The sequence below is a fragment of the Cupressus sempervirens genome, chromosome 8 (assembly GCF_028749045.1).
Source record: "Cupressus sempervirens isolate cs-2001-9-10 chromosome 8, ASM2874904v1, whole genome shotgun sequence".
Lineage (NCBI taxonomy): Eukaryota > Viridiplantae > Streptophyta > Pinopsida > Cupressales > Cupressaceae > Cupressus > Cupressus sempervirens.
The window spans coordinates 339354093-339365062 of record NC_143125.1 but is presented as its reverse complement, the minus strand read 5'-3'; positions in this window follow the sequence as shown (position 1 = coordinate 339365062).

Sequence of the window (10970 nt, the reverse complement as noted above, 5' to 3'; positions counted from 1 at the left end):
GACTTTAGGGACTGGTTTAATAGTGAAAACCTTCAAGATTTTCCTTCAACCAATGGAATTTATGCTTGGAATAATAGAAGAGTCAACTTCACCCAAATAGTTGAAAGACTAGATAGATTCATGCTAAAGGGTGATATTATAAATATGGATTATGAAATAAACGCAATCATCTTACCCAATGCAGGTTCAGATTACTTCCCAATTAGATTAGAATTTAAAACTCAAAACAGATTGATCAGAAATTCCTTCAAATGTGAAAAGATGTGGTTTCAGAATATTACTTTTATCTAAAATATTCAACTATGGTGGGAAGAGAAAGAATTTGAAGGTTCCAAAATGTTCAAATTTATGTCAAAAATTAAATATCTAAAAGAAAATTTCTAAAATGGAATAAAACTCATTTTAAAAATATATTTGATGAAAAGGTTGAAATAGAAGACGATCTAAAAAAATTTAAAAGAAAAAATTATAAAAGAAGTAACGGATAATGATAGTTATAAAACTGAAAAAACCTTATTAGCTAAACAAGAAGACATTCTCTTAAAAGAAGAAATCTTTTGGAAGAAAAGGTCTAGAGAGCTATGGCTAGAGGAAAGAGATAGGAATACAAAATTCTTTCACAAAAGTATTATGAATAGAAGAAATATGAACATAATTAGTAGAATAAAAAATGAAATAGGATTGGAAATTGACGAAACTTCAAAGATTTTTGAAACATTTATTATCTTTTACTCGGGCATTTTCAACAATTTTCAAACATCAAATCTTGTAGCCCAAAAGAAAATGTTAGAACCGCTCCCTAAAGTATTAATAGAAAAGGAAAACAAACATCTTAACAAAGCTTTTACCAATGAAGAAATCAAAACCACATTATTTGAGCTTAACCCTAACAAATTCCTAGGTCTGGATGGGTTCCAAGCTTTTTTTTTTATCAAAAATATTGGGACATCATTGGAGAGGATCTTTGGAAAGCCATCAAAGCAACCAGGAATTCCAATTCTATTCTATCATAAATCAACAATACATTCCTTACTCTTATCCCCAAAAATGCCAATTATGAAGGCCCAAGAGATTTTTGTCCTATAGCCTTATGTAATACTATCTACAAGATCTTAAAAAAAGCTTCGGCTAATAGATTAAAGTCTATGTTAGCCAAAATCATTTCAGAAGAACAATTAGGATTTGTACCTAAGAGATCAATCCTGGATGGAATAATTATTATTCAAGAAACCATCCACTCAACACAATTTAACAAAGAAGCATGTATGCTCAAGAAATTAGACATCCATAAAGCATATGATTAGGTTGATTGGAGATTTCTATGTAAATTTATGGAAGCCTTTGGATTCTCTAAACAATGGATTAATTTGATCTTTAATTATATATCCACTCCAAAAAAATTGATTCTAGTAAATGGGTCGTCAGAAGGATATTTTGGTATATCTAGAGGAATTAGACAAGGGGACCCAATCTCTCCTTTCTCTTCATTATCATGGATGAAGCCCTAGGAAGATCTATTAGTAAAGCAAAGGAGAACTCTTGTATTAAAGGAGTTAAGGTCATGGATGGTATTCCCAACATAACCCACCAACAATTCACAAATGATAGCGTTCTCCCTGGGCAAAGTTCCCTAGAAAATGGTAGGAACTTTAAGATCATTATTGATACCTACTCAAGAGCATTTGGACAATTTTTTAATGCAGATAAATCATAAATCTATTTCTTAAACACTTCAAAAAAAATGGAAACTAGAATCTGCAAACTCATGGGATATAGGCTAGGCACCTTTCCCTGTAAATATTTTGGGAATACATATAGATAAAGGATCCAAAGGAAAATAAAACTAGCAATCGATAGAACAAAAGATGAAGGAAAAGATGAGCAATTGGAAAGGGAAATGGCTCATAAAAGTTGGAAAAACAACTAAGATTAAATCGGTCTTGCCAGCAGTACCAACTTATCAATTGTTTTGTCTTCCCTTTCCTAAAGGGATAAAAAAATTCCTAGATAAAATAATAAGAGATTTCTTTTGGAATGGTTTAGAAGAAAAGAAGAAACTTGCCTTAATTAAATGGGACTTGATCTATAGGCCTAAGAAGTTTGGGGGTCTGGGTATCAAAAACTTGAGTTGGCAAAATGAGGCTTTAGGAGCCAAATTAGTCTAGAGGATGTTTAAGGAAAGAGATAGCAAACAGGAAAATATTTTATATAAAAAATACCTCACCCTGTCGGATCCTCTATTTCTATTTTGCACTTTAGACCCCTTGAAAAGATCCAACATGGAACTTTATAATTAACTGTAAACCATTATTTTTTCATAATCTTACTTGGGACGTAGGAAATGGAAGGAACACTCTATTTTGGGAAGACTCTTCGGATGGACTTCCAGCCCCAAACTCTCTCTCCCTACCAGAAAAGATCAAATCTACTTTAATTGACACCTAGGGCACCAGGGTGATAGACTATCTAGTTGTTAACCCCAACAACAACTTGAATAAAGTTGAGTGGAAATTTGTTTCTAAAATAGATCTATCTTTAGAAGAGAAGAAGGCTTATAATCATTTCATCAATTCTAGAAAGTGTATAAGTAAGGGAAGGGAGGACAAACTAATTTGGGGAGCATCAAAGGATGGATCATATGACGTCAAGAAAGGATATGAAGTATTAATAAATTCTCAAAAGTGGGAAGAAATTAATCTTCCACCTAGTCTCTGTTGCGATCCAGTATGTCTTCCAAAAGTTGGGCATTTCCTATGATCAATTTTGAAAAAAAGGATTCTAATGGCTGATAGGTTTACAAAAATGGGATTTGAAGAACCAAGTAAATGTTTTTTTTAATGTAAAAATAGCATTGAAAATCACGATCATTTGTTCTTTGAATGTGATTATGCTAGGACATGTTGGAACTGGCTCATGGAGAAACTTAATTGGAAAATAGCAAGTAATCTCAATATTGAGGACCATCTCAATAGCTGGCCATGTGAAAACCGTAAGGATGTATATAAAAGCTTATGGAAAATCAGCCTCTCCATTCTAATTTGAGAAATTTGGAAAGAAAGGAACAAATGCATTTTTCAAGATTCAAAAATCGACACTAAAACCCTATTAAATAATGTTGAAGCCAGTATTACCGAAAAAGTTAATCAAGTTCTTCGTAGAAGTCCTAAAGAAGAAGGATCATTCTCCTCTTGGGATGCTAAGATGAAAAGAATTGGTGTAATCTCATCAACCCCCTTTTAAATTACCTCGCGGCTAACAAAGTTGCTAGAGCTATGTGTAAGTGGCAACAACCCCCACCCCCCCACCCCGCCCCCAAAATAACTGGTGGAAGATGAATTTCGATGGAGAAGCAAAATGAAATCCAAGACCAATAGGTATAGGGTGTAATACACACGCAGCTAATGGGAAATGCATAGGAAAAATTTCCAAATTCATAAGAATAGAATCTAATAATATGTTAGAACTGGAAGCATTAAAAGAAGGATTAATTTTATGCAAAGAATTAGGAGGGGAAAACGTCATAATAGAAGGAGACTCTTAAATCATATTAAATGCGGCTAAGAAAAGGTCCACACCCAATTAGAAGCTTAACTCAACACTAGAACAAGTTATTCCTTTAGATAGCTTCAAAGAAATATGGCTTCAACACATCTATAAGGAAGGAAATGCTTTAGCAAATGAATTATCTAAACATGGTTCAAATGGATAATCTTGCTTATGCGAAATCACAAAAAAAGAACAACAATCTAAGAAAACCTATTTAGAAGAAAAATAATCAATCAATTAAGGAAATTTAAGAACCAACACAACAAAGTAAACGTAAAACAAAATATAAAAATTAAGAAAATAACCCAAAATAAAAACATTAAGAAAGATAAATAAATAGTTAAGAAAAAAAATTAATCACACTCAAATCAGAATTTTGAATTCAACTAAGTAATAGCAGATCTAGGTAAGGTAAACCCCTCAACCCAATCCTATAATTAGTGAGAAAGGCAAACCCCTTATTTTTTTATATTAAAACTAATTTTATCATTCCAAATTTATAAACTTAAACATAAATCTCATCAAATTAGACAAATTTACCCACATCTCCCCAATAGTATGCAAAATAGAAACCACCTCCTAGCACCTTACTACTCTTGGTTTAATCAAATCCTAGAAACTAAATCCAAATTGAGATCAACCCCAACACAAAAATCTAAAATCAACTTCATCATAACTTCTAACACCATAATTCCTTTCAGTGCCTACTCAAATACTCTTAATCTCTACGCTGACACCTCTCCTCTTTTCGACATTTTGTTGAGCTGCCTGTAATCCCACTTTCTCTTTCACTAATAGTTCTCCCTATTGGAGATTCTTTTAAAACCTATTCATCAATTGTTTTTATCATCCCCAGAAAATCCTTCTAATAAACTCATCTTTCTCTTAATTTATAAAATTGGAGTCTCATTTAGTGAATTTAAGGGCCTTGTTTACTCTCTAATGGGTAAGCCCTCAAGTTCAGAGTCCCTTTTGCCCACACCCCCCCCTCATGTGTCATCTCCAGACGGAGTGAGCAAAATTCTGTCATCCTTAAGATATCCTCTTATTAAGGTTTGTCCTTAGCTTCATTGTCTCTTGGTTTCTATCTTCCTCCTCAGACCTTTCGCTTTCTCTCTTCCTCTTTCAGAATGTTTGGCCTTACATTTCCTCTCTTCTCCCCTGGCTTTGTAACCTATAAATCACCCCTCTTCTCCAATTCATTCATCATGCCACCTCCCTACCAAAATGGACATGATAATAAGGTTGAGAAGCACAATAACTCAAGTTGGTTTTGACACTCCAATAACTGGAGAGATGATCAAGGAGATGTTACTCTCCTCACACTTCCTTGTAGTGAGGGTAGTATACTGTATTTTGGGCAAAGAATTCATTCATAATTCTGGTAGATACAGAGTGTTATCTGACATTTCCTCTATTTTTTTAGCCCTTATCCATTTAGTGGAGTATGATAAACACAATATAGATTTTTGTAGGAGACTATTCAAGGCTGAATTTTTAGGCAATCTGATGTTAGTGATAGCAAACATCTCGAAGGATCACCTGGTACCTAAGCCCAAGAATTATTTAGCCAATCTCAACAATCAACAAGGTATCCCTCTCTTTCCCCTAGTGGTGACTGCTGACGTAAAACAATTCAGGAGGTGGAAATCCACCATCCAAAGGAATGTTAACTTTCTTATGAATTTTCATCACATAAGATCTGCAAACAGAAACAACTGGATTGAAGAATTCTCTACTAATGATCTAGTGGGTAGTTGGGAGAATATAGATAACATCAGTTTGGAGCATACAACCCCAAATGACCCTTACGACATTGTCATAGATTTGAGCGTATCGATGGGATAAAGATATAGATAAACAAATCTTTGTTCTTTCTACTATAATTTTCCTTGGATTAATGAATGTTTCGGTCCTTTATTCTCTTCTTTGCCTTCCTTAATGAATATGTGTATTGTTTGATAGCTTAACTTTCAACTAATAAAACTTAAATAAATTCTAGGAAATAACTATTAATTCAAAACTCTCAAGTTTTCAAGATTTATACTTAGCTAGCAGGAAAGTGACTTTATCATTTATTCCTCAATAGTGATTGAGAAATAACTCTCAGCTTAGTCTTATTTAAGATATAAATTAGAATGTTCAGAAGGAAACTAAAGTCAAAAAAAAATTAAAGTGTTGAATTTTAATAAAAAATTATTAAACAAACGCAATACAAAAATAAAGATCAAACAAAGAACACTTACAATAATTAATCAAGCTATCAAATCATGAGAGAATAAGCGGGCTTTTTAAACCTCTATCTGAAAATCAAATTAATAAAGTGTGAGAATAATTAATTATCTCATTAAAATGTCGAAAGAAATAAAGAAAGTTAAAATTAACAAAATAATGAAAGGTTCTCAAGGTCTTAAGAATGGAAAAGCAAATTACATCAAAATCTCTTTAATAATTAACACAATGGAAAATAAAAAAGGAAAGAACCTCCTTTAATTAAAATCCTTCAACTTTTAACATCTAGTAATTATTAAACCCTCTTTTAAAATAAAATTTACCTTTAAAATTTTTTATTTTTTATTTTTTAAATAATAATTTTAAAAAAACACAAAAAACTTTTAGTTCATTCCTTAACATGGATAAATTGTAGTAGTTTTCTTTCTTAAAATAAACAATAAAATTTAAACCTTAAGAATCTGTTATACCTCTTAAAAGGTCAAAAGGATTCCTAAAATATACTCAACTCCTTTTTCAAATTTTAAAATAAATTATGAAGAAGCCAACTTGTGATAACATCAATAAACAGAAGAAAATAGAGCCTCAAAACTTATTTAATTAAAAGTACATAATCCAAAAAAGCTAAGAACTACCAATAAGTAAGTTCAAGTTTTGACCCCCAAGTGAGACCTCATATTAGACCCGTTTAGATATTGTTACAACCGAACTCAAATGAACTCATAACCCAACAATAAATTACTAGAATGATAGCCTTGATTATGATCTAAAATTCATTTCAAATGAATTGTCTTTCAAATTTAAGATTTAGGACGCACTAATGATACTAATGATTGAAAGTAAGTGATAAGACTTGACAAAAAACATAAAGCATGGTGATACAAGGAATAAAGGTGATGAAAGACACATCCCACCTGTATTTAGACCAAGATAAACACAAGATAAAATAAAGGGTTTATTGAATAAATGTAAACTAGGGTATGCCCCTTTCAAATTGTATTTTTGTATAAGATATTTGTCTCGAGCAAGACTAGAGGGTTTCTTCTCCATTCTTCCCTACCAATGTCTGTTTGAATAGAGGCCCAAAACTCTATATGTAATCTTCCTTCTTTTTTCTATTACAGATAATCAAAGAGGGAGATTCAATCATTTATCGATAATTTTTTTTTTTTTTTTTAATCTATATTTTCATAGGGTGCTATACACTATGGTATCTCTACATTTTGGCTCATGTGCACTTAATTTCCATTCAATTGATGTCGCTATTTTGGGTCTATAATATGAAGTCGACAATCATTGAGCTTACTATGTAATGTCCCCTTCTTCGCGCTAGCCTTAATGGCACCTAGTTGGTCTATCTTTCCATCCAGATAGGCTAATGACATATGATTTAGGATGTCAACCAGTCATAGGAGTTTGGGTTTCAATTGAAGAGATTTAAATGGGAAATCCTACAGTTTTAGTCACTATTAGATTGAAATATAAAGTACTTTATTGTTTAAAGTCACTTTAGGACAAAATGACTTAAGTGACTAAAAGACGAAATAGTCTTTTATCCCACATTGTTAAGATGTTTGTATCTCCCCACACTTCGAGGTTATTTAAGAAAGCTTTTTGCCTTGGGATTAACACCATGAATATATGTTGCCTTTCAAATCCTAAAGGTTGCTTAATGTGACTAGATAATTCCCAAGGACAGAACACCTTAGGGAAAAATAGTGAGACTAGACACAAACCTAGCATCTCACTTTTGCACTTCTGAAATTATGACCCCAAATTGACATAGTGAAGATCTTTGAAGAATGGGAGTTTAGTGGTAGAAAGTATATAGTTCACATTTTATGTTGGATGGGAGGCGAGATAAGTAAACTTTACCATTGCCAAGAAAGGAGAGTTAACGTGCATTCTAAAGATTACCATCTGCACATAGTTGAAGGATCGGGTCACTCTTAGCATGATGTTATATAGCAAGGTTGTAGTCGTGTTTCTCTTCTGAGGTCAAGTGTGTACGACAGACCATATATCGCTGACATATCCTCAGTCTGCAATCAGTTAGCAGCATCACACAGGAGTTACAGGTTGACAGGGTTAGCAAATAAGTGATGGTCACGACAGTTGTTCAGATTGTTTGTAGGTTTCCAGCATTGCAGAGACTTCACTCGAAGTGTCACCTGTAGGTGAAGCAAGATATAATCTTAGGTGGAGGAAGGTAATAGTAGCATTGATTTTGGCTACCGACAGCTATCTACGGCACAAGTATGCCAGGGAGTTCTGAAACCCATGAGCATTGTCACTTCAGGTGCTACATCACCCTTCTTGCACTTAATATAATTATTAGAATCCAATCTTTCCACTTGATGATTGTAATATTGTTGTGTGTACATTTTAAGATTTTGTGAATGAATCATTCATTTTTGAGGTTGATTATCTTTATTGTTGCATGATTATGTTATAAGACAACCTTTTATCAATGCATAATAGGTGAACTAGAATTGTTAAGATTGTTAGACTAAAAGTTTATTTATACTATCCACTTGATTGATATTTGTTCAAGAAAATTGGTACCCAAGCATTTAGTTCAGTTGTTTGCAAACTGTTCATGAAAATGTTAATGAAGAAACTCTCAAATTCGTTATAAATTAGGGGAGAGTTATTACAGTGGTATTAGAGCTATAGGTCTTTTCATCTTGTGAGGTAAATAGGTTATAAAATGACAGTGGGGTATGAGGAAAAAACCTTATAATTTTAGTCACCTCCAACCGGAACAAGTAGGATTTTCCAAACAAATTGATATTGAGGATAGTTATTTAGTGGATGAGGAATTGATTTTTGGAATAGGTAAACAAGCTGAACAGACTAAACATGTTGATCAAATTGAATAGGTAGAACAAGAAAATAACATTCAAATGGCACATAATGAAGCTAAACCAGATTGAAAAGGAAAACATTGTGAGCTATTAGAGATGGGCAGAATAACCTAGTTGATGCACTTCAACAACTTGCAACTAATATACAACAATTAGCCCCTATTATCAAGAGAGCTTTGAGCCATCACAGTGGAGTTAGTAGTGTAATTGGATCACCCCGAGCTATTAGGGCTCCCACACGAAACACTAACAAGCCTTTAATGCCAATTTTAAATGTGAAGGAAGAGGTAGCACCACTAGCGACACCAAACTTACTACCAGAGAATGTTATGAAAATGTATGATGAAAACGATTTGTTTCTTGATCCAATTAAACAAAATGTGTCTTTGTTCAATATCTAAATCAGAAAAGGGAGTCAAATAAATAACATCAAAATAGGAGACCTAGACCACCAAACAGAGACTTAAAGCATGTTATGAACAGATTATCTCTTCCTACTTTTGATGGCAATAGTAAGACATCTAGGAGAGCTTGGATTCACAAGCTATATACTTACCTAACACTTAAACCTATGTTAGAGACAAAAGCCATTAGGTTTGCTACGATGCACTTAGAGGGGGTGGCATATGATTGGTGGCATCATGGGTTGGTTACCTAGGATCATGGTCTCATTACGTTCTATGAGACTTTCAGCTCTAAGTTGATTACTCACTTTGACAGGAAAGATATTGAGGTCTACTACAAAGACCTGGCACAATTACGATAGGGTGGATCTCTAGATGATTTCATTGACGAGTTTCAGCAGATCTCGATGATGGGTCCAAATATGTCAGAATAGTGCAAGGTAACGTTGTTCACTGAGGGTTTACATGATAGATATAGAGGTTTGGTTAAGGTACTTAAATCAAACACTCTGGATGATGCTATTAAGATTGTGCATGATCTAGAGTCACCCTCTTTGATATTATAGCCCCTTAAGAAAACATATAAGGGATCCACTTCATTCCAGAAGAACAAAAACCAACATAAGGCTACACCTCCCAGGATGGACTTTGAGACACAGAATGAACTCAGGAGGAAGAAGCTATGCTTCATTTGCATAGAGCCATGGACACCGGATCATAGATGCCTTGGCAAAGGAAAGATACACTATGTAGAGATGCTTTTAGAGGAGGATGAGCAGCAAGAGGGCAATGATCTTGATGGCAGTGATGAGGAGGAGAATGAGGACTAACCACCTAGAGGGAGAAAGAAGGAAGATACCCAAGGGTATCCTCCTATCATAGCATCACTTTCTAGTGATCCCACAAGACACCCCATTCGTTTGAAAGGAATTGTTAAAGGATAGCGTATTATATGTCTCTTGGATATAAGTGCCTCGCATAACTTCATAAGCTCATGATGGGTTATTAAGAGGAAGTTACAAATTGACGACATACTTGAGTTTGAGGTTAGGGTGGTAGGAGGTAAGAGATTGAGCTGTGCAAGGAAGGTGTCAGGACTTCCAATTCATTTTGATGATTTCCTTCTTGAGGCAGATTTTTATGTGGTGGATTTAGATGGACTTGATGCCATGTTGGGGAGACAGTGGTTATAGACCATAGGCAAATATACAGTTGATCACGAGAAGATGCAATTTGAGTTCTTATAGGATGGACGACAAGTGATCCTCAAGGCTATGCCAAAGAGGGAACCTAGGTTGATTTCAGCCCACAAGATGGAGGCCATTATGAAGCATGATGACATGGAGTGGGCAACACTGTGTTCCATCTCTTCTAAGGCTACCTTAGACTCAGGACAGCAGCTTCATATTGACATTCAGCCAATGCTTGATAAGCACCAAAGGGTTTTTTAGGACACAACTCGAGGTATTCCCCTAGATAGAGGGTTCAAGCATATCATTGAGTTGGAGGAGGGTGCCAAGCCCGTCATCATGACACCTTATCGTCATCTCAAGTAAAGGAGGAGATATAAAAGACAATTAAGGAACTTCTCAATATGGGACACATCAAACCTAGCTCCAATCTCTTTGCTTCTTTAGTTGTGTTTGTGAAGAAGGATGACACTCTACACGTGTATTGATTACTGTGCTCTCAACAAGAGGACTATCAAGAATCAATCACTCGCATCGATGAGCTACTGGATGAGTTACATGGGGCAGTTTACTTCTCAAAGATAGATCTCAGATCTAGATACCATCAAATACAAGTTCGCGAGGAGGATGTGCATAAGACAACCTTCAGATGTCACTATGGTCACTACGAGTTCTTGGTGCTGTCATTTGGACTCACTAATGCACCAGCTATATTTCAATCCTGCATGAAC